This window comes from Bacillus rossius, chromosome 13 (genome assembly GCF_032445375.1).
Source record: "Bacillus rossius redtenbacheri isolate Brsri chromosome 13, Brsri_v3, whole genome shotgun sequence".
Classification (NCBI taxonomy): domain Eukaryota; kingdom Metazoa; phylum Arthropoda; class Insecta; order Phasmatodea; family Bacillidae; genus Bacillus; species Bacillus rossius.
This window is the reverse complement of record NC_086340.1, coordinates 13,291,538-13,318,285: the sequence shown is the minus strand read 5'-3', so window position 1 is coordinate 13,318,285 and position 26,748 is coordinate 13,291,538.

Here is a 26,748-nt window from a genome sequence, read left to right as displayed (position 1 = left end):
GATGACGAAGTGAAGAAGTGTGCATTCAAGACATCTGCTGCAGTAATTTACAGTTCTAACGATGTGAAGCAAACTGTTAAAAACGGTATCCAGAAACTCTGTCAAGAAGAGGTGGACTATGTCTGTAAAGGTTCTGGCTGGACTCTGTCTAGTATAAACCGATTGGAGCTAAGAATTAGTCATTTCACACCGCTGCGGAACTAAATGATTATAAGATTGCTGGCTTTCGCAAATGATCCTGTAGTAGAATAGAAATTATGTAATAAATATTATGTTTGTAAAAGAACTTGTGGTGTTTAATTCCTCGAACCTGTTACTATTATGTTAAATTGATGTTATATTTAATTTTTTTGCATCGTCCTAGATCGTACCAAGGACGTTAGTCGACCTAATCGATCAGTATATAGATTACAAATTTATTTAATGAATTTTGGAATTTTTCCCGAATTTCTAGCTAAATAATTATGGATTTTCAAGATGGCAGCCAAATGACAAGATGTCGGGTGTCACAGCAATAATAAATGATTACTGCACTCTAGCGGGTAAGAATTAAACTAACATGGCCAGAAGCCAGATCTCGGAACCCCATTTACATACTACTTTTTCACGTAAAATGAAGAAATTCAAAAATATCTGTTATTTTACACGAACATTTCTGTTCCATTTACAAAAAAAAAAACGGTGTGGTGTTGAAAACGTTGAAAAGATTTCGTCGAACACGCTGGCACACACAACACAGATAAGGGACTTTTAATGTACTTGCATACCCGATCACATTACTGCTAGGGACCGGAAAAATTCGCGGGTTCAATGACCTGTAGGATGAACTCCTTAGTTCTACGTACACTCGGTCAAATGCCACCCACTATTGGGCTGCTGTCTTGTGAGACGTTCCAGCGTAGCAGCCTGTGATTCGATAAAGCTTTGTTTTGGTGTTTCTCATTGGCCCAGAGTCGTCCAAGTGAGTTTGTGAACCAATTAGCAGAGGCAGCACTGAGGTATAACGATTTGTAGTTTAGCCTATCGCGAAATGGATTCGCGAATTTTTCCGGTCTCTATTTAATTGCTGCTAGTTCTAATGCTTACGACTGTGAAGTTTCACTTCCAGCGCACGTGGCGTATCCGTGTTTTGTTCTAAAGTTATTTTCAACCAGTTCAAGTTCTGCGTACTTGAAGCTTTGAATATATATACTGTATAGAAGTCGCCAGCCCAGGTTAAAATTTCTAATACGGTTTTGAGGTAGTTGGTTAATTCACCGCCGCAATCGACACCATCTCTAGGGCATCGACTTGTGGTGGTCCCTAGCGGACAAGTGTCGAACTCTTCAAACACCCCTTCCCCCTCCTGTTGAACGACGTTGAGCTGCAGTGAATGATGGATGAGGGGTGCGGGGAATGACAGCGGGCGACAGCGCTGCGCTCTAACGTGTAAATAACAACTAAGACGATACAGGGCGTTACGGCAGCGCACTGCAGCGGTGAAGTTCCCAAGCTGCTCATCATACGCTTCTGAAAAACGTAGAGTAAATCCTATCCACTCGCGACTTCTATACAGTATATATATTCAAAGCTTGAAGCAAGGGATTGGTGGTGGTGGTGTGTGTGTGTGTGTGTGTGTGTTGGGAAAGGGGGAGGGGGGGGTGGTGGGGAGAATTTCGAAGGTGTCGTCGGTCTGGAAACGAGCACCGCCGCACCAGTAAGGGAATTTCCGGCGGTAGATTCTAGGGACACCCCTCGGCCACCAGTTAAGGGACATGACCGCGCGGTAGTTTTTGGGTTCGGGGCCGTGCCATCGACAATGGCAGCGTAATGAAAGTAAAAAAAAAAAAAAGGTGGAAGATGAAAGAGAGAAACGAGGCACGGGGGCACATACAAAAAAAAAGAGAGAGAGAGGAGGAGTGCTTTTGGGAGTTGAAAGACGAGAAGAATTTAGGAGGCATATGCAAAGTCCCATTTAATTTGAATACGACGTGCGACCGGTCCCCGCCAAAAGGCGAGGGGGGGGGAGGGGGGGTAGAAATGGGGAACACCCTCGGTTCGTTGTGCCGTCGTCAACTGTCATCCGGCTGCTTTTGAGGGCGGTCTCATTCACAGGAGCTCGGTTTTTTGGAAGGGGGGGGAAGGGGTCAGAGTGAAGGATTGGAAGGATGTCTGGGCCCAGGTAGCTGAGGTCGACGTGACCTCGCTGACGATGGACCCCCCCCCCTCCACACACCCCATCAAACCACTCCTTCCTTCAACAGGAGGATGCGAGAGAACCAGACGTCTGACATCTCCCAAGGCCGAACCGCATCTTCACATCACAAGGGCGCAAGAGAGAGGAAGCTTGCCTGCATCTCAACTCCCGGTACATTTGGTCTTCCCTGACAAACGAGACGTCCGATTGGAAAAAAAAAAATAATTCAACAACCTCTGGTCGGTTGAATAGTCTTCTCCATGACATCTCCTCGCAAAAAAAAAAAAAGGTAATGTCTATAAGCATGCTTTACTTACTTTTTTTAGCTCATTAAATATTCTTACCTCTTCAACATATGTAAATTGCAATCAACACAATTCATTTCATTAATTTCGTTACATATATTTTGCACAATTAGATAGAAGCACACTCACACACATATCGAAACTCATCAATACGGAAAACTAAAAAAAAATCGCATAACTGAAGGTTTTTTTTTAAAGGTTGAAACTGGATATTACTGGCTTCTATGTTTAGTTTCGTTTAGAGGAAAAAGGTATGTATTTTTTGAACCAATTAATGGAGAGGATTGGCTCATTCAACAATACATTTTATTCGGCTTAATTCTTGGAAGTAGTTTCCAATTTTTTGTTTCACTGAGATACTGAAATAAAATCAGTCACATATTGAATGTTAGCAATTAACTTAAGCTTGTCAGAACAGATCCAGTTGTGTGGTGAAGGCTACGCAGTGTTTAGTTTCAAAGAAAAGTAGTGTAGGCCTAGTGCTCATGTAGTTTAAAACGATTATTGTAAGTTGTGATCCATTTCCCCTTCCCCATTCTCTAGCGATACCAGAAAGTTCGGATACTTATTTTTCTTGCCTTTCTGAATGCAATCTTACCACATTAAAATATTTCTCTAGGATCTAATTAGGACGATTTAACAAGGGAGTATCGAAAATTGTAACAAGAGAAGGGGGGAGTGTGTTTTCTGTCTCCTTTCCGAAGTCAAGAAAAAATAAAGCAAAAAAATAAATACTTTAAAAAAATTTCCTAATAAAAATTATGAACAAGTTGGTTGTTTTTAATGTAACAGTTTGAAATAAACTAGTAACGAAATAAGACACTACGTCATCTGTGAGAAATCATAAGGACTACAACCTTAGGATTTTTCATAATATTTTGATTACACAACTAGCAACTCTTACTTTTACGCAAATCCTTACAAACTATTGCTCAAATTTAAAAAAATAAATAAATGGTGTTGTTCCTTTTATAATTGTATGGCACCATAATTCCTCCTCAATCCCCATGAAATTATTTGAATTCCTACACATGCCTCCCCACCATAATCCTTTTTCCTCTTTTCCTCTTGAGCTGGTTAGGCCCTTCCGTTTCAGATGATTCGTGTAGGAATGAATTAAAAACAATAGGGATGGGCCAATAAAATTCTCAAATCTTCAAATACCATCAAATACTTGTATTGGAAGGATTCGATATTCCAGGAAAAATATCCGAAGAAAAATATTAAAGAAAATAAAGTAAAATAAAACATTTACACTGATAACCTCTGAATTTTACTAGGCCGATGTTTTTCTTCATATCTATCCTGTTACCATTCCCAAGATATTGTACTTTAAACATGTAGGCTAATTATATAAATAAATTACAATAATTATTGATTCTGTTAACTTAGTTCATGATCAAAACATTTAATGGTTAAAATGTTTCAACAGCATAGTTAATATTTTTCATTTATTGTACATTATTTTATTTTGGACACTTGAAGCCTAGATTCGGGTTCAAGGGGTATATTTGAAGTACTCTTTGGGATTTAAATTCGAGATTCGGATTCTATAAAGTTATGATTCGACCCACCACTAAAAAATAAATTAATAATTATTTCTTTCATTGAATAATATTATAACCTGTCTCTTTTCAGTAAGTCAATAATTAACTGTTGTATATGTACTATAAATTTTAGGAAAACCGAATAACTCTACTCAATAAATATTATGTCCAAATACACATCAGATAAACAAGTTTATATTTTTTATTCCAAGTAATAACCTAAATAAAAAACGTTTTTTACATGTCTATGCATGTCATAAATATTGAAAACCATATTATTTTTTAACTCATAATGGATTAGTATTTTTAATTATGATCTACTGACTAACAGGATAATAGCACACATTATATTGCGTTTTATGTTTTTTAGTTGTATTTTAAATTTTTGTAACTATTTTTAACATATCATTGCGTACAAAAATCGCCTTGAATTAATTTTCTCTTCTTTTATTCAACTTTTTCAAAGTAGGCCTCACATTATTTTCACGTTTAGCAACCCATATTTTACAACAAGATATCGAACTTAAATTTTGGACAGGGTGCAATATAAAACCAAATTTTTCCACAAGCTTTTGTGGTCGTAGATTTAAACTATCTTGTCGGTAGTTGCAAGGTGATATCCGCGAATACATTTTATTCGTAGCTGGAATCCAGAGACCAAAATAATTCATTCACTTACACTTGACGTTTAACTGAAGTTTCTTTTTGATACAAGTTTAATAAAATGAGAATAATAATCTGGATTCATACAGATGTCTCTGTTCTTAATGTCTAAACTCTGGAACTCAACTGTACAGTTCACAAGCAACAAAATCCCTCGTAAATTTTTTTTCAATTATTCATCTGTTCAGGAGACACTTTACTTTAACTTTTTATTACTTTAGCATATAAACACTCTAATAATTACAAATATACTAAGGATACAACAATTTCATTCGAAAGAGCATTAGTTTTACTGTCAGACTATCTTTGTTTCAACCTTTAGTCCTTCAAAAAAAAAATATTGGCCAATATCATTTCGAACATTTGATAATTTAAAGTGTGAAAATGTGTGTACCTTTAATGGATTTTTATGAAGTACCTAAAAGTGGTCAAATTTCACAAAACGTTCCTTAACCTCCCTAAAATGTTTTGACTGAACCACCATTTTATAATATTCGATCGTGGTTTTTGAGCCTACAATAACGTTATTTTCACATCTGAATATGCCAACACTATAACTGTTAAATTAAGAAATGGACAGAAAATATTAACAAGTGAATCTTGTGAATACTGAATTATTGTCTTTGCTAGCAATTAAAAACTCCAGCTTGAAATTTTGTCCTGAACAAAAAAGGGTTCAACTTGAATTTTCTTTATTTCCTTTAGAAACTGGGTGATTGTAATTTAAAACGAAATTAGTCAACAAATATATTATTTCAAAAATATAGATACCGTGCTGTCTACATGCAAATTGTTGTACTGAAAAAAAAAGTTCAATCTGAAATTCTTAAAACTAAAAAATTATCAATTATAATCATTAAAATATTCATGATTTTAAGAAGAAGAAAAAAAACGCATCTGACGTTAAGATACCATATACAAACTATTCTCAAAACATTTTTAAAATTAATTTTTGAAAATTAATTTAGCTGCAAGAAATTGGAATATACCATTTTTTTTTTTGCTTTCTTTCTAAATCAGTTATAAATATTAATGCTGTATACATGTTTATATATATACACACTGAAACAATAATTGTTCATCGAGTATTTGAAACATTAACTTGTACCTATTAAAAAAAAATATTTTTCTGTCAACATTTTATGAAGCCTGTGTGGGACTTACATATATAATAGAAAACATTAAAAAGATTATATTTATTTGGAGTTTTGTTTTATGATTGAAGATGCAGATGTTTATCAACTAGTATTGACCAAACAAGAATTGAGTACGTACTAAACAATTTCAAACAATAATTTAAATGCTGAGTATAAATGTTAAATAACATTTTTATTAATTACAGCAATGTTGTATATGCCCATATCATCAGTTTTTATAAATGATCACACAATTTAAATGTTTTTAATAAGATTAATCTTTAAATTTTACAGATTAAATATAAAGTTTAGAACATAAGTTTTAATGCCTAAAAGTCATATTTGCAATAAATTAAATTAATTAAAAGGAGATAATGAAAAAATGTTTTAATGCTGTACAAAAAAATTAAATCAAGTGGTAGAAGATTTAATTTATGTTTAATATTTTAAGTTATAATTATCAGTGATCAAATATAAATTTCGTTTCTATGCATATACAATTTTCGATATATTATTTATTTAGTATTTTTATGGTTTTAGCAAAGTGACACTAGGCTCTTATCGTTATCCTATGGTTGGGAAATTCGTTTTACTTGAGAAATACTTAAAAAAACATACTTCATACAAAATTTAATCTAAATTACTCACTTGAATTGGATTTATACACCTAGGTTTCCACGTGTGATAAATAGTAAAAATCCTTGACGAATGTTTAAGGTTAGTCTTATAAGGGATGAAAATTATGAAAATTTTCTCGTATGATTTTTAAATGCGATTATTATTTGTGAGAAATTTTTGACTATGTAATATATGTCTTAATTTAAGTGCCAGTGTGTGTTATTCAATGCTAATAAAATTTTTATTTTACTGTTAAAAACATCGAAAACTAATAAAAAATATATTTGATTTCACAGAAATAAGTAGACAATAAGGAATTTATAAGTTTTATTGAGGACCGTAAAACTTAAAATTTTGGGAATAAGTTTTAACGATAAATTTATTTTGTAAAATTGTTCATAATTTTATTTAGGCTTTCAGAGTTTTTGTGAACAAATGATTTTAAATAATTTCTATAAAATACACATTGAAAAAACTTAAGTTAGTATAACCTTTTACTCTACTCGGTTAATTAGAAGGGTTAAAGAAAATATTTTACAAAAAATTTGCAAATGGTTTGAAATTCGATAAGTAATGAACGATAATGTGGGTAAATAATCGAATTTGGAAACTTATTTTGGCAAATAAGTTTTAAATGGGATGCATTCTTTTGCAAAGTATTACGAAATTGTTCATTGAGTGCTTCAATAAAGACCTATGGTTCGCAAATGTTCAAACAAATATATCAAAAGAATTGGAAAATCTAATATGATATAATTTTTTTTGTATGTGTATGCGTGCGTTATTGCATATAGATAAGTGTGTATGTATGCAGTTCCCCCTAGTAACACATTTCCTACTTAACCGATTTAAACGAACTTTAACCCTCATGCCTTTTTAGTTCTTCAACTGATTTTGAGAATTAAATCAAAATTTATTTGCTAGACACCAGTAAATTATTTAAGTCCTAATGACTTACTTGAAAAATGATTGACTATTATATTTCATAGAAATATATAAAAAATAAGGATTAAAAGTACTTAAGTTTTAAAAAATAGACTATTTTTAGCCCTAACCACATCGATGTATTAAAACATTTGCTTTTATTTTATAATATTTAACTCTTTCAGCTAACCTATTTCGGTTAATTCAGTATGTCGACTCTTTTAATATTTTTGGTAAAAACGAATTTTTGTGAACGTTGGTTAACATACATTGAAGCTTTAATTTAAAAATTAATTTATTAATCAGAAAAATATAAATACAATGATATAAATGGCTTGGAAATTCTTTAATTAAAAATATTTATATTTCTGATCTCTTTTAAGAATAACCTAAAAGTTTATTACAATTTTTTAATTTCTAGCTCTTTAAAACTGATGTAAATCTTATCTACTCGGCTAATATAATTTAAATTTAGTGTTTAGATACTTTGTTATTTTTCTATATTAAAAAGAATGTTAAGTATGACTTGCTTACTGTTACTTGCATTTTACTAAAGCAATAAATAAGAGCTTAACTGTAATTCCATAAATATGTTAAAAAATATAACTATAACTATTTTAAATTTACATATTTCATAACGAAAACTTAAAACATTCAATAATATGTTGTATCATTTATATTCAATAGTTTTAAAATTCCATTGAAGTGTTCTACTTGTATCTTTTTGGTTTATATATCTGTGTTTTATATAACCTTTTTAACTACATACCCTACAAAACTAATAAAATAAACATTTTATAAAAATATATCTACTAAGATTAGCAGGATTCTGCTCATGAATCCAACATACAGACCTGTTTATTATTGTTTTAAAGACATAGTTTGTTTAAAAATTATGACTGTTTGAACTTCTTCTATTTACCCTGATTTTAATTAATTAAGTATAGATTCACAAGTGTCCAAATGAATTCAAGTATATTGTAATACTATATCCTTAACTACCAATAATTGATAAAATTTGTTTTCACACTGAACCAGGATTGAAATTTTTGATATTAGATCAACTTTTCTTTTAAATAAGTACCCGTGAATAGAATAAAATATTAAATTAATGCATAAAAAAGTTTGCCTACACTTTCAAAATTACATTTTTTTTAGAAGAAAAAGGTATGGTGTTAAATCACGCGTAAACGAATTAGCATCATGAAAAATATATTTATTTGTAAAATACTTATTTTTTAAAATTATAATGGTACTTATGGGGATGAAAAAATGTTTAATCTGCTTTTGTTATACAAAAATATCTTCGTTACTATGCAACTGAAGTTCGTACTGTGTCATTTTAACTCCCGGAATTCGAATGGCGATAAAATAAAATAGATGAAAATTTTGATTTGTTTTAAAAGGATATATCTAGATATGATAAAATTGCAACAACAAAAAATGATAAGCTTATAAACACATTAAAAAAGTGTGAAAATGTTGGATTTTTGTTCATGTTTATTACTCAATCAATCCTACTACCCACAAAACTGATATTAAAACTATTTTCAAATAGTAATTTTTGTGCATTGGAATAAAACGTAGGGTAGTTTTAATCCCGTTAAATACTTACAACCTTTCAGGGAATATACAACTAAAATCCATTTTACAAAAATAAAGTTCGCTGACACGGAAAGCAACAACTGACACTAATACTTAAAAACTATATTCCATAAGTTTAAAGATTCAATAAAAATTTATGTTGTTGTGTCATCTTTTAGTTTTAATTTCGTGTGTAGGCCTAATTATAAAAATTGTAACTATTTTATTTTTGCCTACCATTATTATGTAATATTACTGCGGATTTCAGTTAATTTTATAGCGATATTGACGTGTACATGGCCGCTTCTGCAACCAAATGGTTATCAAAACCTGCAACGACTACTACCACAACTATTGCATGGATAATTTTAAGGGGGTACGATGACCCGTTTACAGGTCATTATTTTATGTTTACGTTGAACACTGTTAAACTGGTAGACTTGAGTAGTGGTTGTACTTTGCCAAAATTAAAAATATACTTGCAATAGTTTAGCATAATTAGCTGCCAAAGTTGCATTATTAAGTTTTTTTTTTATTTTGTATTAGAATCAATTTTTTGAAAGGCTTCTGGACAATTTATGATATGGTTATCATTTATATCAGAAAAAAAACTATTTATTTGACTTATTTTAAGAAACATTTCGAAATTCTCCAAATAGTGATGATCGTGATAGATAAGTGAAATATTCTTTTTTTTACAATAAATTTAAGTTGTATCAATAAAAGTTGAGCTTCGTACATAATCCATTTAATTCTCCTAATAAATACTGCACGAAACCTAAAAAAAAAAATGCAACTTTGTCAGCTAACGGCGCAAAAAGGTCTACGAAAGTCTATAAAATAGCCTGGAATGGGTTCTCCGCCCTTAACTAACGCGGGTCAGCTTGGATGCTAGAAAGTAAACAAGGAGTAAACAAAGATGGGTGTCGTTGTTTACGTCGGCTGATTTCGACAGTTCCACTAGCAGTCCGTGGGTCGATGAAGAACGTCTTGCGCAGACGAAGAAAAAATAGTCTACGTCGTCATTAGTCTTTGGGGCCAAATGCAGCGTTCTCATTGCCCACTGCCACTCGATCAAAAACGTATTAAAATTTCTTGTCAGGCTCATTATATTTCTTTTTGACGTGGCAACGTCTAATAAATCGAAGAACGCCGGCTGCACGCACGAAAAAGTGTCCCATTACGCACATTGTCCCGTTACGCGGTGTCCCGTTACGTACATTGTACGCTTGCGCCGCATCTATCTCTCTTCCACTCGATTGGAACAACCATCGATTTGACTTTTTTGAGGCACATTAAACTTGAAACACTCCCATTCGTTTCCTACTTTTCTTATAATCGTCCTATCCTTAACAGAATAACACAGATTGGAAGAAGTTAAATAGCAAACATGTATAAAAGTTATAGTTAAAAGAATCTCTTCGTTAAAGTAATAAACATATTTGAATTAATGAATGCAAATAAAAGTAAATTTATCAATTAAATTGTAGATTTCATTTCACTCCTTTGTATCCATACAAAATAGTGATAATTCAATAAAAATTATTCAATTTTATTTATAAAAGTATGCAATCATTTCATCAATGTTTTTTATGACGTTGTCACGTTAAACTATCGTTCGTAAACCGACTTTATAGACAACCAATTTTTTTTTAGTATGATTGTGGTATGGTAGACAATGCAGCTTGTACTTTATTTCTGCTCCTCCTTTTTTTTTTCTTTTGCCGCGCACACAAAAATAAATGCCATGGGCAGGGGAAAAAAAGGCATGGGTGGGAGAAAATTTCATACGCTGGTCATACTTTTTAAATGTCCCTGTTTGTTTGACTTGCAAGGTTTTTTTTTTAATGTATAAACATGTTAGCTCTCGCCATACGGCATTTGGCAGGAGCAAAGTCATGAAAACGGAACGGAAGTCGACGAACGGAAATGTGACATAAAGATGGCGGATCCACGTGTAGCAACATAAACCCGTATATAGTCACTTTCGTAAACGTTGGGATACACAGAAAAGGTATTTGTGCGCAAAATAAAACCTTACGATGGTTAAACCCTGGAATATAGTCGGTGAACTAAATTAGTAGAGACCGGGAAAATTCGCGAATTCATTTCGCGATAGGCTAAAATACAAATCGTTATACCTCAGTGCTGCCTCTGCTATTGGCTCACAACTCACCTGGATGACTCTGGGCAATGAGAAACACCCAACCAAAGCTTTATCGAATCACAGGCTGCTACGCTGGAACGTCTCACAAGACAGCAGCCAATGAGTGGGTGGCATTTGACAGAGTGTACGTAGAACTATGGAGTTCATCCTACAGGTCATTGAACCCGCGAATTTTTCCTGTCCCTATAAATTAGTCACAGTAAAAAGGAATCCAGAGTTTTTAAACAACATAATCAAACTGGCATTACAATGTAATATTACATATTCTTCTTACAATTTTCCCTACAGGCTCAGTTTTACAGCGGTAGAGCGCGCACTTGTTAACCTCAAGCGACATGATTCAAATCTCGTCACTGGAATTTATTTTTTACATTTTTAAATAACATTATAATATTATATTATAAAATATTGTTGAATCAGTTCGCTAAGGTGAATTTAATGTTTGTTTGTAGGAAGTATTTATTGAATAATATCAGTTGTTTGAGCAAAAAAAAATTAAAACTTATACTTAGCGTTATAACGTGTTCTACAATATTTATGGTTAATATTTTAGTAATTCCATAGAAGTATAACTTCTAACGTCTGCGAAAACTTTATAGTGTTAACTGTTTAGGGAATTTTAACAAGAGGGGCAATTATTTTAATAAAATTCCTTGTCGAAAATCAGGTTTAAAACTGGGGGTTTATCGGAGCCATTTCTAATAGTTTGACATTTCCTCTTGTTTCGTGTTGCCCTGCTACCTGCGTTTGATGGTGGCTAGCCACGTTTACGATACAGGTAGAGAATTCTAGCGGCGAGTGCAGAAAGTTTGTGTGTGATTTGCATCCAGTAATTATTAGTATTTGAAAAGCGAAAATTTTAATTATCAGTTTTTTTTTTATCAAGCTCGCATTATTTGAATGAATTCTACGTCATTTTCGTGTCCGAGTTCCGTTCTTTAAGTTTATTTACAGCATGAATAAAATGAGAACACACGAATTTGCTCGTTACCGAGGTTAGATGTTAACACATCACTGGCTATTACTGAGAGACTCGCTCACATTTTTTTTATGTCACATGGTTATGGTTAAGCACATACGTTGTTAAAAAGATGGGGTTCCCAATATTTACAAGTGGACTGCGTACCAACTGGGTACCTAATCAGTACTCGTAAAAAAAAATTGGTTGTCTGTACAGTCGGTTTACGGACGATAGATTAACGTGACAACGTCATAACAAAACATTGATGAAATGATTGCATACTTTTATGAATATAATTGAATCATTTTTTATTGAATTATCACTATTTTGTATGGATTCAAAGAAGGAGTGAAAAAAAGCTACAATTTAATTGATGAATTTACTTTTATTTGCACTCATTTATTCAAATATGTTTATTACTTTAACGAAGAGATTATTTTAACTATATCGTTTATACATGTTTGCTATTTAACTTCTTCCAATCTGTGTTATTCTGTTAAGGATAGGACGATGATAGGAAAAGTAGGAAACGAATGGGAGTGTTTCAAGTTTAATGTGCCTCGAAAAAGTCAAATCTATGGTTGTTCCAATCGATTGGAAGAGAGATAGATGCGGCGCAAGCGTACAATGGGCGTAACGGGACACAGCGTAACGGTACAATGTGCGTAACGGGACACTTTTTCGTGCGTGCAGCCGGCGTTCGTTGATTTATTAGACGTTGTCACGTAAAAAATTTAATCATGCCAAGGGTTTGGAGATTCGAATCTGTGACCCGGGCCGCTGAATTAACTTCAGTGAATGGAGCTACGGCCTGTGCGGTTACAGTAAGGTGTAGTTACGGGGGGTGATACCCAGGTACACGGTTATTAGAAATTAAATTCAATTGACGGAATTTTCAACAAAAAATTCACCTCAAATAAACTCAGAGTTCTTCGTAATTTCTGATAACTGGATTTTCTTAGAAAATACGCCATATTTCGACTTCCGAGAGTTGCTTCTAGAGTAAAATCCACGTGGAAAAAAAAGTGTTTTTGCAGAAGTAATAACATGTTTTTGAATGTATGTCGTGGATGCATGTTTTAAAGTAAGTTAAATTAGTACCCGCATATTTCCAAAGGTAACGGTCAATTAACGAAGATTTATGGGTAGTTTATAACCAGATTTCTTCGTGAATTTAAGGCGAAACATTTTTGACAGCGTAGAGCAACGGGATAGCAACTAGTGAAAGTAATGCTAACCTGTTTTCTCTACCTCTGGGGTCTACGTTTGACACAGGGAGAAATAGGGCAACTTGCAAGGTCAGGTATGCAAAAAAAAAAATGGGTGCGTGTCTTTTGTACGCGCGTGAGAAGTTATACTTCTTTGGCATCACTAAAAAATAGTTTTTAATTGCATGCAAATAATTAATTACAATAAAACAATAAAAGGGTTGGAAAAAGATAGTCAACAGAGTCAATAAAGTTCAGTTTAAATTTGAAAAATTAAATAAATAAAATTTAGAGAATAATAAATATATATGACATAATTTTTACTAAATATTATAAGATTCTTAACTTTAAATATTTATTATTGATTATTTAATATTTTAAAAGAAAATAAATAAATTTCATATTAAATTCAAAAATTTAATATAAGTTCATTCGTTTTTTAAATATTTATTATTTTCTTAATTTAATATTCACTTTTCATTTTTATCAAAAACTATTTATTAAATTTGTTAATTTATTTTTAAAAATATTTATTATTTATTCAATTTAATAATAAATATAAAAAATTAATATTTTAATTTGTATTCGATTTTAATTTATATCACAAATTTTTAATTAAATGTTTTATTAAATATATTTCTTTATTTTGTAAATATTAAATAACTAATAATAAATATTTAACATTAATAATTTAATAATATTTAGTATTAATTATATTAAATAATAATACATATTTTAATTTATATCAATGAATAATAATACATACGGATAATTAACCTCAATTAAGTATATTGGAGCACTTGATAAAGAAAATAAGCACAATTTTTTTACTAATATTTACGCATAGTAAATAATATTAATCAAAATATTCAATTTAAATCACTACTGAATATAATTTATTAGCACATATATAATTCGCACTTGTATGAAACTAAAACACGTGTTGTCAATGTAGAAACTAGAAACATGTGGATAAATATTATAAATATGAAAACAGTGTTCAGAGGCGACGAGCGTGCCAACATGCGCGACTAATAGAGGTTCTATTTCTATTTTGTTGGTAGCTTTTTTTTCGAGACTTGAGCGCTTTAGCGGGCAGCTTCAACCTGTTAATTTTGTGTTACAGTGATGCGCGCGCATCTTAAAATTTCACTCTCGTCATTTTTTCATAACGCGCCTAAAGAAGTATAACTTAAAAAAAAGTTAAAAAAATAATACCTACTACCGAGTTTTGAACCACGGCCCTTCAGCATATTGACCGCGCATTTATAACCACTGATCTGACAGAAGGTTACGAGAAAATGAGTATTGTTTGATGTAATACCGAAATAATGTGTTTTTTTAAAACCTCGGAATTTACTCTTTACTATGACTATTTTAGTTTACCAAAATAAATTCCACGGTAATTTCACTGCCATAAAGTCGTTACATGGTGCGCGCGCAGCTTCAACCTGTCAATTTTGTGTTACAGTGATGCGCGCGCATCTTAAAATTTCACTCTCGTCATTTTTTTCATAACGCGCCTAAAGGTGTATAACTTCAAAAAATTTTGGCAAAATGTTTTCAGGTTAATCAGATGGAGAAATATTTTACTTTGCCGCGAGCCGACCCAAGACTTTTTTCTCACGTGAACTCGCCTCAAAACTTTTGACGGGTCTGGGAAGTGTACACACACGTGTCCTTCCGCCGCTGTCGTCACGTCGTCACGTCCGCTGTGATGTCACGCGGTCGGCCGCTGCGCGCGCGAGCAAACAAACGCCAGGTGCGGCCTCGGTTGAGTGACAGTTGCGGGGACGGATGAAAGGGTTTCCCCCCGCCGATTCGAATCTCTTGAGATGACAAGTCACGCGAGACAGGGCGATGTTGCGTGCGCGCAAGGTCTCTGCCAGTCGGCGACGTATCTTTGGTTCGAATCTCGGCGCGACGGTAACTGGTTTTGTTTCCGTTCCTCCCGTGGTTTGCCGAGATCGCCACCTTACCCCCCCCCCTCCACCGCTCCCACACCAACAATCGGGCAGATGTTTCACGTGCTCCGGAGAAGCTAATGCAGATTTTCCTTCAGAGAAATCTGACTGAAAGAGGAGTTATCTCAAATTTCGCATTGCTTGACCTACGTGGACAATTTCGGGAAAGATAAATCAGTACTTATTTTATATTACGTAACCTTGCTCTGTTTTGTCTCCACGCACTTAACACGAATCAGCAGAAGCTACTAAACGATTCAGTTTTAAATTTACTTAAAAAAAAAAAAAACTCGTAAAACTTTAATTCCAGTCAAATTTTACTGGTTCTCAAAAAGAAAAAAAAGAAATCACAGTTAGACAACGACGAGAAGTTAGTAAAATCAATCTAATGAAGCAAAAATACTCACCGCGACATAACGAAGAAGTTGAGCGGCAGACACAGCGGGATGTACGTAAATATCCAACAAAAAAAAAAAAAAAAAAAAAAAACACGAAGCACTTACGTGGTTGCTGTTTGATTCTTAAGGCAGTTGAACACTGAATTCTTCTCATCCTCGTTTACACCTCGCGACAGGCTAAAAAAAATAACGAAGGAAAAAAAAATAACAACAATAACCACTATTGACGCACAGATGGCGTGGAACACACGACCCCGACCGCCATTTTTTTTTAACGGAATCGTAAGGCGATTTAAGGCTTTGAGACTTCTATTCCTAGGGACATTTGACGCCTGTCCGAGTAGGTGAGGGTTGAATGCGGAGTTGAACGTAAGAAGGTCACTGAACCCGCGCGAAATGAGACAAAATCCCCTTCCCCCCTCTCTCTCTCGTCTAAAAAAAAAGTCCCGAGCTATGAAAAGCCTGACCGTGACGCTTACGTTGGCGCTGGCCGACCTACTAAGCGCCTCGGAGTGTTAACGAGAGGCGAGCGGAGAACAGCCGAAAAGGGGGGGAGACCCCGCCCTGTCTGACTCTCTATGTCTTTCTCCCTCTTTCTCTCTCTCTCTCTCTCTCTCTCTCCAGCGCCCCGGACGAGGCGAAGACAGAGACGGCGATACACGCGCCGGATTTATAATTGCGCCTCCCCGGACAACAACTGTACAACTCGCATCTTTCCTCCCTTCTCACCCCCCTCGCCAACCCCTTCATAGGCCTTGTTTTAACCTTCATCCACTCTCGCCTTCTTCAATCCTGCTCTGGGGCTGCGTTACGTCACGTGATAGGTTACGTTCCGCGTCGTGTGACATGTCTCTGATTTGAACAATTTTCGAATGCAACCCATTTCCCAACCAACTGTATTATAAATAGCGCGCGTGTGTGCGTTTCTAATATAATTTCTTGCTTAGAAATAAGGTGGCGCGATCAAAGTAAGTACAGTATGTTCATAAAATAATGTCCCAGTTATAAATGTCAATAGTATCTATCAACTATAAGCGTTGTATATCGTTGGTTCAAGCTCACAATTTAAGAGTATTGCTTTGATGATTTTTTTTTTCTCGATTGCAGCGCCACATGCACAAAATGGCGACTCTTGAGCGTAAAGTGTTCTGTGTTCTGCAATTTGCTAAACGTGAGTCTGTAATTTCAGTTCAACGTGCGTTTCGTTTGTAAGAGAGTGTATTGGTCGTAATGGTCGAGACGACAGAGCTCTTTTTCGCTAGCATCCACGTTCACCTGACATAACGCCATGCCATTTTTATTTCCTTAGGGGGTTTTACAAATATCGTGTTTACGTTCCGCCGCTACCTAATGATTTGCAAGAGTTGAGACACGGAATTGAAGAGGCTATTGCTTCCATTACTCAGGAACTGTTAAACATAGTGTGGGAAGAATTCGACTTTAGTTTGGATGTGTGCCGTATAACTATTGGTGAACATTTGTAAGATAAACTAGTTTAGTTTACTTTCAATTTGTTGTATGATTTGTTGTAAAAAGTCTCAAGACAACTGTTATAATATAGGCATTGAAACTAGGAGATTCTTTTATGTATATCCTGTATTGTGTAACGCAGATAACAACAGTACTGGTGTTAAATAATATTTCTGCCATTATTTTGATGTAAACTGAGTATTATTTTATATTTATCACTTAAAATTAAATAGGACATTTGTACTGCAGAACGTGAGTTCTACTAATGGAAAGAAATAACAGTAAAACAGAAATACACGGACATAAAGGTCAACAGAAAGGCCAGTGGTCATTAAATCGTCTTGTGAATGACGGCTTGAAAAAAAAAATGTAAGTTAGTCTTTCGGCACTCGTCAGAGATGTGTAACAATCAACCTCAGTTACGAGCAAAAAACGTCTAGGTTTATCAACTGCATGCACATTCTTGTCAGAAAACAGGCAGGACGAAAGAGCACCGAATGACGTCCAGAACACAATTAGTGTTGGCAAATTACTGTGTAAACAATTACCAAACGTAAATACGAAAACCACCGCAGCAATGACAAAAACACCAGGATAGTTTCGCTATCACCAATGTTTATTTTGCACACAGATACTATGGTACGTCCCTCGAAGTTCACACAAAAGTGAATATACACAAGTTAACGCTACCACACGCCGGACCGCCATTTTGACGAAATCTCCTAAAAAGTAAGCTATGCGCATGCGCAGTAATTTGCCTGTTGGGACACCTGCCTGAGTGTGACGACAAAGTAAATAACAATAAGATTCCACGATGCCTATAATACCTTTTCAGAGCCCATATTGAATTCATAGTAGTATAAGTTGTGTACCAGTGGTAGGTGACTAATTACTACAAATTGCAACTTTCAAAGCAACACGTGAATGTTTGTTTGCACACCCCTGAACCCACGCGAATTTGATTTCAAATTTTTTTTGAAAGAACAACAGCGGTTCACAGAAGAAAAACAACTAAACATTTCTGTACTTTTACAAAAGATTTGCTTTGGAAACCAGTTGCCAAGAAATAGTTTTCATGCTACAGTACAGATACAGTAAATTTTTACAACACATGGCTATGGTTATGTTTGCATTTCTAGGAAATATGTTTCTTCGAAATAATACGGAGTATTTCTTACGAAATTGCCGCCTAATTTCATATTTTAATCGATGTTTCAGTCAAGCATGATTTTTTTTAAAACCATGGAAAGGATAATCAAGAATTCAACGATTTGACTTTATTCAGTTGTATTACGCTCATTTATTTCCTCAGTTGATACTGGAAAACTATTCAGGGAACGGTTTGTAAATAACTTTTAACTATTGGAGGCACTGGAGACAACACAAAACATGAATGCCCGGGTAAGAATCCGAACCCAGTATTACCGTTAGCACTATTCTGTAGTGATACAGCTGTTTCCATGTAAATGTACAAATTTACAAATATCTGTCATTTATACATGAATATATCAGTTCCATTAAAAAAAAAAAAAACTACGTAGAAGTGTGCTTAGGCTGTTTGCACAACTTTTGAGAACTGTGAAATTTGAAGCAACTACATTAAAAAACTATACGCATGTCGTTTGTTACGCAATAATTCAAGAAACGGAATTTTTCACGTCACACACAATGTTACAGACACCGCTGTAAGTATACAGACTTAACAACGAAGAATGGATTCTCCTCGAAGTAATGAAGGGCTTACCGCGGTTTCGTAGAAACAACAGCTTCTTTCCGAATTATTTGTTTTGTTGTAAACAATAATACCTGAAACTAAAAGTTCGATTAAGGAGAGTGTACTTGATTAGAATTGAAAAGCTTTTTCGTAGAACTTGTTTATTGCTCCAAAATGATTCGTAAGAGTTCATGATCGGAATAAACTGAGCAGCCCTACATTTACGACAATTTCAGTAGATTCACGAATTTCCTTTGTTAGTTTGTAACCAGTGTTGCTCGGAAATGTAAGGTTAACATTTTCAACAATGTATATTTGTTACACTACGTAATAATCACAACAATTTTAAAAATAATTTTGCGACAACATGCCTAACAGATCATTATTGACGTTATTAAAGGTCATTATGAAATATTTTAATATTTACTAGCCAATGCCTGGAATTCGTTGCTATTTCTCTTTCAATTTTTGTTGTTATTGGTTTGAAGTAGGTACACATATACAAAGCATATTATCTTTGAAAGATTTGTGCAATGGGAGTGCATGACATGATGTAAGCTTTTGGACATATGTCCAAAAGCTTACATCAAGTCATATACAAAGCATCTCTCTCTATCTGTCTATATTTCTATGCTTATCACTTAGAATCACTCTATATCTCTATACATCTATATATATATCTCCATCTCTCTATTTCTCTATACCTCTCATACCTCTCTCTATATATCTATATTTCAATGTCTTAATATTTCTATCTTTATCTTTACAAAACAGAAGGCGAACACAAACATATAAATGCATTTATTTACCTATTTCTATTTTTATCTATCTTTTACCTGTTACAAGTGTGACATATGTACCTACATACAAACACCCGTGTATTCGAATGCAACGTTGTGTAAACATTTCAAAGCAATCGGTGAAGAACTTTAGGAGATTTAAGAGTTTGAACGAACATTAACATTCGTATTTATGTAGATTCCAGTGTATTAATTGTATCCGACTTTACTTTGGAATTCTGAGTGTCATATATAGTCGCAGCTAATCAAAACGCAACTAACAGTTTGACTTGAACTAAACGATGCATGCAAATTTATATTTTATGATGTTATGCAAATTAAAATAATGTCCGAAAATTTTACATTTACATTGTTTATATTTGTTGTGATTGAAGTTACGTGTTCGTGTTTCTTTAGCGTGTGCTGTTGTCTGTGTACGTGGTAACGTCACAGAAACGGCTCACGCAGTTTTGAAATTTAGAACGTTATTTGTTGAAGGTTTTGAACTGGCTTAATCAACAGCCCTTACAGCTCAGCTGCCGTGTTTATTGAACGTGATTTTGTACTGCAGCTTAAATCTAGTGCAATATGTATAGATAGCTGGGTCATCCAGCCATAAAAAAGTGTGATGCAAAACAGCTGGAAGTACTGCTGAAGTGTGTTTATGCAAAGCAATATCAAAACCTATTGTTCTTAGGAGTGAAACAACGGCATCGAGCACAATCTCCTAATCTGTGTTAGTCCAGCCATTGTTACAGTGTCTGGTAAATGACATGTTACTAGGGACAGGAAAAATTCGCGGGTTCAATGACCTGTAGGATGAACTCCATAGTTCTATGTACACTCGGTCAAATGCCACCCTTTCATTGGCTGCTGTCTTGTGAGACGTTCCAGCGTAGCAGCCTGTGATTCGATAAAGCTTTGGTTGGGTGTTTATCATTGGCCCAGATTCATCCAGGTGAATTGTGAACCAATAGCAGAGGCAGCACTGAGGTATAACGATTTGTATTTTAGCCTGTCGCGAAATGATTTCGCGAATTTTTCCGGTCTCTACCTGTTACTGAAGCCAATAAGGTTCCGCTGTAGCGTGCTCTGAAGCATTGGTGAAAATACATATTAAGTTACTGGCTATTGAATGACATTGATCTTGAGCATATTGTTTGATTTTAAACAGGGAAAATTTTCACGTAGCCTACAGCTTGTTAAACCAGCGGTCTGTAGTAGGATCTCATGACTTTAACCGCTACTTTTGGCAGAGAGCAGATATATTTGAAATATTATTAATCATTAATTTCTGATAAACATTATTCTTATTAATATAGGTAAATGCCTTGAGAACAATTGAATCCGCAAGTTCCCGACGTAACTTCCCTTTGTTTTGCTTTATCTGCTATTTGCGAAAGAGAGAAAAAAATATTTAAATACTCATAATTAACAATTTTTCCTGACCAATTGAGTCGTGGTCTCTCATAATAAGTTAATTTTGAAAACTGGGTGAAGCATGCGAATTTACTTCTTCGGTCTCATTTTCGAAGTAATTCTTTACAAAAACCTGGAATCAGGGATGAATACATAAAATATTACAATACAATATGCGAGTAGGAAAAAAAACGTTGTAAGGCTTCATCACCTATGTCAAACTTGTGGTTTTAAGCTAGTTGAAAAAAAATTTTTTTAAGAAATATTTCCAAAATGAGATTTTATAAGCTCTATTTTATGCATGACCCAGCTGTTAAAACTCAGAATATGGAAGTCTTTTATGTGAAAATAGCAATTTTTATTTTAAAAATTTGTCTGAATTTTTGCAAAATAAAGGAAATTGCAATTAGCATACATATGGCAAAAAGAATTCCCGCAGAAAATTATATACAATACGTTTTTTCAATGATTATTGAAAAAGGAAGCCTTAGTAGACATTGTTTGTCTGGGCTGTTATATGTTTTCCAACAAATTCCTACCATGGAATTATCACTGTCCTATCTATTTGTTTAACATTTGACCTTGGCTGATTTTGCCTGGTTTTCTGGGTGTTTGTGTATTCATCTTTCTTGTTCATTCTTGTGGTTCCTCTAAGTCATAGAGTTAAAACTAGCAATGGCATATGCCCATGTAAATATTCTAAATAATAAATGCAATTTTAAAATAGTGGAACATAAAAAAATGGTCCTCGATAAAAAAAAATGACTTTAAATTGCAGTAAAAACAGACTAGCGAAGCAGAAATTTAAGGGCGCAAACCACTATTAAGAAAGGGCAGATGTAAAAGCACAGTTTCTGTATCACATGGGTATGCATGTTTGTATCATATGAGCATAAATTTATACCCACTTAAATAATTACTGATTATTTACAATTTTATTGTATTGTTATGATGAAACCATTTATTATTATAAACTTTTTGTAAATGCAGCTAAATTAACTAAAAATAATAGTTACACCTTCTAATACTACTCATCAGCAAAAACCGGGAAGCCAATCTTCAGCTTCGTTTTGTGGGAAGGCAGGTAACACATGAGCACCTAACGATATTCCGTTACGAAACCAAGCACACGCCATCTATTGACGAAAACTGTTATTAAAGCGCCTTAAGTTCGCCAAGGAGAAGGATGTGAAGTTGCCAGACTTTACTATATGACCGTGTGGCGGATATAGAGAAATGACACAAACACACTGTTTGTGCGTCTATGACCCACCTCCTATAATTTTCTATTATAAAACTGAATCTAGCCTTTTTTTTCACTCCCTTAGGGATGGAGTTCATTATTATGAAGTAGTCTATGTCATTCTCCGGCCCATTAATTTTCTATTAGAAAAAAGTCAATCCGTTGCTCCGTTACTGCGTGAAAGAACAAACAGCCTAACACACTTTCGTATTTATATTATATTATTATATATTGTGTCTTTTCAAAAATTTCATTTAAAGTGTTACCATACATGCCAATACAGTCAATTATTTTTTATTCACATAGTTTCGATAGTTAATTAAAGTCTTTTACGTTTTGACAGTGAAAATACCTTAGACGAAGTTTTTTTCTTAACCCAATGCACAAGTAGTTAACAACCTAAGAAAAGGAAAGTTTTGGTTTTTTTTTTGGTTTTCATAAATGCTATTTATTCATTGAGTATTGTGATTACAGAGGCTTGAAGGCTAATACTATTTATACAATAGGAATAATAACGCACATAAAACTTGCGAAACAAACAAACAGCAATCCCAGACGAAAATTGTCTCTTCTTGCAGAGGTGATAATCGATAAGCACAAAAGGACAAAATGATACATTATAAAACACACTATAAAAAGACATAAAATACATGGGGAAAAGTAGAAGAAAAACCCCACCAAAAGAAAAGAAAGGTGACAGTGGAAAAGTGGGACGTTTGGGATCTCACGTCTTCCCAGGTTGACTTGCGCTTCGGTCGGGAGAGTTTGTCGTCTCGTATTCAAGAAAAAAAATAAATCTTGTCCCTAAAATAAGCCTTCAAATTAAACAAAAAAAAATTGGTTGTCTGTAAAGTCGGTTTACGGACGATAGTTTAACGTGACAACGTCATAACAAAACATTGATGAAATGATTGCACATCTTTTATGAATAAAATTGAATCATTTTTATTGAATTATCACTATTTTGTATGGATACAAAGAAGCAGTGAAATGAGATCTACAATTTAATTGATAAATTTACTTTCATTTGCACTCATTAATCAAAATATGTTTATTACTTTAACGAAGAGATTATTTTAACTATAGCCTTTATACATGTTTGCTATTTAAATTCTTCCAATCTGTGTTATTCTGTTAAGGATAGGACGATGATAGGAAAAGTAGGAAACGAATGGGAGTGTTTCAAGTTTAATGTGCCTCAAAAAAGTAATATCGATGGTTGTTCCAATCGAGTAGAAGAGATAGATGCGGCGCAAGCGTGCAATGAGCGTAACGGGACACAGCGTCTCGGGACAATGTGCGTTACGGGACACTTTTTCATGCGTGCAGCCGGCGTTCATCTATTTATTAGACGTTGTCACGTCAAAAATGCACGCGTGGCCATGACGTGGCGCTATGAAACCTATTTAATTCTCTAATCATCCCCTTGCACGATAAAAAAAAAAAATTCAGTAATACCCTTGAACGATAAAACTTAACAACAAAGCACACAAATAAAAGAGAGCAAAAACTCGTAGTTTCTAGCAAAAAAAAAGAAAAAGGAAAATGCAGAACTGAAGCCTTGCTTCGCTCAAGCTTGTCAGAGAGTGAGAGGTGGGACCTCCACGTCCCCCCCCCCCCCCCACACACACCCCAAGCTTCTCCAACATCGATCGCCCCACTCCCAGCGTCGTACTCTTCGTTACGCTCTATGAGTCACCGCCTCGACTCACCTCACTGGTTGCAAAAAAAGGTTTCGTTTTAAAAACTTCCTTGCTCGCAAACTTTGAACCAGTCCATTTTCTGGTAGGAAACCTAAACTACGCCCCCCTCTCCCCTCCCCCCCCCTAAGATAAAATTGCGATGAATTCCTTTACTGAATATGTAATTATTTAAACCTTATTTTACAACAATTACAATTAAATGAAACGTTACGTTAGATGTTGTAATAATAGGATAATAAGAAGGTTAAACCAAAATTGACATGATTATATTTTTTTATCGTCGTGTCTGCGGAATAAGACCTGCGTCTGTAGACGTTACAATAAAACACAGTACCATTATATATATATATATATATATGGTAATGTTTATTTACTCTTTTAATACTAAAGCAAATTTTCCTAGGATTGGGAAATAAATAGATACAAGATTTTTTGCTCCCAGACAAAACCTGTATTAAATAAAAATTTAATCAAAATCCATACATCAGTATTCGAGAAAGCCAGTACACACCCACACACACACACGTGAGTGTGTGTTTGTGTGTGCATGTTTCAGTAGTCTTGAAATAGTGTAGAATTGGTTCTTTTTTTTTTTTATAACATTTCTTAACGTGATTTACGCATGGGAAAAAAAATGCATCAAAAGTTTACAATGTAGACCAACTTTGAATTTTGATACTTTGTTTTCTTAAAAAGTAGATAAGTTATTTATGATCAGCTATTTATGTATAAAGTACAATGGCGCGGTCATCTGTGAGCCTCGAGGGAGGGGTAAGTCGGCACTTACGCGACTGTTGCCCTGAACGGGAGCAGAGACGCATATTCTAATATATCCACAACCCCCTCTCCTCCTGGGGCGAGGGTCGCGCCTACGCCCGCCATACATGACAAAAGCGATCGTTGCTCCCTGTTCACCCCTACCCCAACTACACCATATACCCCGTCTCTGCACCAAAAACCCTCCCGAAAGACCCCCATCCCCTCCCCTTTTAACCTCTCCCTCCCTCGCTACAAAACAGCACAACGGGGGTGGAACGGGCGCGGCCATCGATTAACATGGCCGAACCGTAGTCCTGCTTCGCGATTTGTCCGCTAGGGCGGCAGCACCGCGCGTCAGACCTGCCTGGCCGTGACTCACCCCCTTAACCCCCCCCCCCACTACCCTTTTTCGACAATTCCCTCCCTCTCTCTCTCTCGCTTCTTTCGCGCGCCACTCATTTCCCTTGAGGGGAAGGGGGGAGGTACCCCCCCTGCCTTTTCTCTCCCTTCGCCAGTCCACGATAATTATCGACTTGGCGCGCAACCCAATACACCAGAGTCGTAGACACTTTGGTCTTCGCAGTTGACCTAGTAAAACAAGCGAAGCTGGACGCAGATTCTGGGGGAATAAATAAATAAATAAATAAATAAATAAATAAATAAATAAATTTATGTTATAACCACATGCATACTTTTAACACTTAAATTCTATTTTAATATTTCCGGATACGAGAAAAGACAATATTTTTTGCAATCCATGTATGTAGTGAGCAGGTAGGTAACCTCAGTAGGTAAACTGCTCCCTGATGATGGCGACTGCAATGTCGACCGAAACTTTGGTGAATTTATCGCACAGGACACGGCTACTACCCAGAAGCCAAGCAAGCTACTTCAGACAATGGCCGTGAAAGCCTGGGAAAATAATTCATGTAGTAAGTATGTAAGCATTTCTTTAAGCGTGCCTGACACTCCGGACTTTTAAGGTACAGCATCGGCGGAAGAAAGAAAAATGTATTTTTCAGGTTTTTACGTCACAATCATGCAAACCACGTAATAAAAAAAAGGTATTTAATATGAAAGTCGTTATCCGCATCTGTCTGTTGGTTCGCTTAATTCTTCTAAACTACACAATGAATTCTGAAACGGTCATCATCATAATTTAGAGAACGTTTTTCTTATAATGTAATATGCATAATACATTCGTGTTATATTTAAAGATTTCAGAGAAATATCGATGTTTTGTAATCAAGTTTTAAAAAGACGTTTTATGGCGTTTATATGGCTGACACTGATTATGTATGACTGATAGCACAAAATTAATCTACTACAGAACTGTAGGTCTACACAAACGTCAGCGGTAGCACTTGTCTTTCTTCTAAGGATGACACAACTAACCATTTTTATCATTAAGACTGGGTTGAAAAAAATAATGAGTTATTTGAGAAGCTTTATTTTAACATTGACAGCTAGCTATATGTAGCACTTTCGCGTGTGACTTATTGTCACGTGAGAAAAAAGCTGTCAGCATTATTTACAAATAATTATTTTAGCTATGGGTTTTATCTATACTTTAACAAAAGATTCCTTTGTAAAACAGTTGCCAAAAATAGTTGTAATACTACAAGAAATAAATTGTAGCTTTCTACAACACATTGCTATGGTTATTTTTGCATATATGAAATAACGTTTTTCTAGATAATACTAAATATTGGTTAAAAAAATTGGCGAATATTTTTTTTCAATTTTAGTCGATGTGTCCTTTAAGCATATTTTTTTCTGATTATGGAAAAGATAGTTGAATACTCAAAAATTTGACTTCATTTTGTTTTACCGTGCTTGTTAAAGTGCGCAGTTAATACTGGAAAACTTTTCATGGAACGATTTACAAATAACTTGAGCTATCGGAGATACTGGAACAATACAAAGCGTAAATGCCCAGGCCAGAATCCGAATCCTGTATTACTGCAAAACACTATTTTTTAGTGATACAGTTGTTTTCATGTATGTTAA